The sequence below is a fragment of the Orycteropus afer genome, unplaced genomic scaffold (assembly GCF_000298275.1).
Source record: "Orycteropus afer afer isolate SDZICR_OR568_19922 unplaced genomic scaffold, OryAfe1.0 scaffold00034, whole genome shotgun sequence".
NCBI lineage: Eukaryota > Metazoa > Chordata > Mammalia > Tubulidentata > Orycteropodidae > Orycteropus > Orycteropus afer.
Window position 1 is genome coordinate 6321868 of NW_006921621.1, and position 2536 is coordinate 6324403.

The window sequence follows — 2536 nt, forward strand, 5'->3', positions numbered from 1 at the left end:
TTGCTGAGGCAGTATCACTATGGAAGTAGATTGCCCAATCTTCCTTCCGAGGAGTGGCTGATGGGTTTGAACCACCAGCCTTCTGGTTAGCAGTCAAGTACCTTAGGCACTATGCTACCAGAGCTCCCATTTTGCCCATAGAATCTTTCAATATTGAAACTCAAGGCTTAATTTTTTCCCTCTGTTCGTTCAGCTTAAGAAATGCCGAGTGTGTTCTTCCCTTTTGGTTTTCTAACTTCAGGTCTTTGCACAATTCGTTATAGTAATTGACTTTGTCTGCTCAAGTTGCTCTTTGAAATCTTCTGTTCAGCTTTTTTATCTTGTCATTTCTTCCATTTGCTTTAGCTACTCTTCACTCAATGGCAAGTTTCAGAGTCCCTTTTGGCATCCATTTTGGTCTTTTCTTCTTTTCTAGTGTTTTTAATGATCTTTTGCTTTCTTCATGGATGATGCTCTTGATGTCATCCCACAATTCTTCTGGTTTTCGGTCACTGGTGTTAAATGCATCAAATCTATTCTTAAGATGGTCTCAATTCAGGAGAGATATATTCAAAGTCTTATTTTCACTCTCGTGGACTTGTTTAAATTGTCTTCAACTTCAAGTTGAACTTGCATATGAGCAGTTGATGGTCTGTTCCACAATCAGCTCCTGGCCTTGTTTTGGCTAAAGATATTGAATTTTCCAACTCCTCTTGCCACAGATGTAGTCAATTTCATTCCTGTGTATTCTATCTGGCTATGTACACGTGTATAGCTGCTGTTTGTGTTGTTGAAAAAAGGTATTTGCAAGGAATAAGTTGTTGGTCTTGCAAAATTCTATCATGCGATCTCCAGCATTATTTGTCAGCAAAGCCAAATTTTCCAACTACCGATGATTCTTCTTTGTTTCCAACTTTCACATTCCAATCACCAGTGATAAGCAACACTTCTTGATTGCATGTTCGGTCAATTTCAGATTGCAGAAGTTGATAAAAATCTTCAATTTCCTCATCTGTGGCTTTGGTGGTTGATGAATAAATTTGAATAATAGTAGTTTAAATGGGTCTTCCTTGTAGACATATGGATATTATCCTATCACTGACAGCATTGTACTTCAGGACAGATCTTGAAACATCCTTTGTGATGATGAATGCCATGCCATTCCTCTTCAATTTGTCATTCCCGGCATAGCAGATCATATGGTTATCTGATTCAAAATGCCCAAAACCCATTCATTTCAGCTCACTAATGCCCAGGATATCAATCTTAAAGCGTTCTATTTCATTTTTGGCAACTTCCAATTTTCCTAGATTCATATTTTATACATTCCGTGTTCCAATTATTAACGGATGTTTGCAGCTGTTTCTCCTCAATTTGTGTCATGTCAGCACATGGAGGTCCTGAAAGACTTACTTTATTCATATCATTAAGGTTGGTTCTACTCTGATGAGGCAGCTCTTTCCCAGTCTTATTTTGAGTGCCTTGTTGCCCAAAGAGCTCATCTTCCTGCATTGTGTTAGACATTGTTTCCAAGCTATTCATCAAGTTGCCCAGTAATGTATCAGACAGTGTTTCTCTGCTATTCACAAGGTTTCCCCTGGCCAATTTTTGAGAAGTGGGCGGCCTCCTCCTTCTTCCTAGTCTGTCTTAGTCTGTAACCTGCATTGAAACCTGTGCACCATGTGCAACTCTGCTGGCATCTGAAACACCAGTGGCATAGCCTCAAGCCTCACAACAATGTACAAGCCTCACAGTATGACAAGCTGACAGGTAAGTTTCTCTTCCTTAGCTGTTGGAAACCTCTGTACCCTCAAATTACCTAATTCCTACCTGGACCTGCCACTCAGTGGTCTCCCTGGCTGGTCCCTCCTTTTCCTGGCTCTAGAGGGCTTGGGGCCTGTCTTGCCTCCCTCCCATTTACCTGGATATCCTGCTCCTCCTGAGGTCCCCAAGGCCACTACTGCTCCCTCCCTTTCCTGACCCTAGGGGGTTTGGGCCCTATCCTTGCCTCCCAGCCCTTTTACCTAGATATCCTCCTGCTCCCTCCCTTTTCATTCATAGTGAAGAATTATCACTCAGCAACAATAAGTCAAAATTCTGATTGACTTTCAAAAGTCAATTTCAAAAATGGATGCTCTGAGAAAAACACTCTTTAATGTAACAAAGGGTTACAAGCTAGTCATAAAGTTGCCCAGTAATGTATCGGACAGTGTTTCTCTGCTATTCATAAAGTTTTCCCTGGCCAATTTTTGGGAATCCTTCTTCCTAATCTGTAAGCTGCATTGAAATCTGTGCACCATGTGCAACTTTCTGTCCCTCTAAACTATAAACCTCATGATGGATGCTTAAAAAATAAAAAAAATAAAAAAATAATCAGTGAGTTGGGAGTTTATAAACCCATATCAAACCCACCTCACTGAGTCAATTCTGACTTATACTGACCCTACAGGACAGGTGGTTATGCCCCAACCACCAAAGCCACAGATGAGGAAATTGAAGAATTTTATCAGCTTCTACAGTCTGAAATTGACCAAACATGCAATCAGGATGTGTTAAT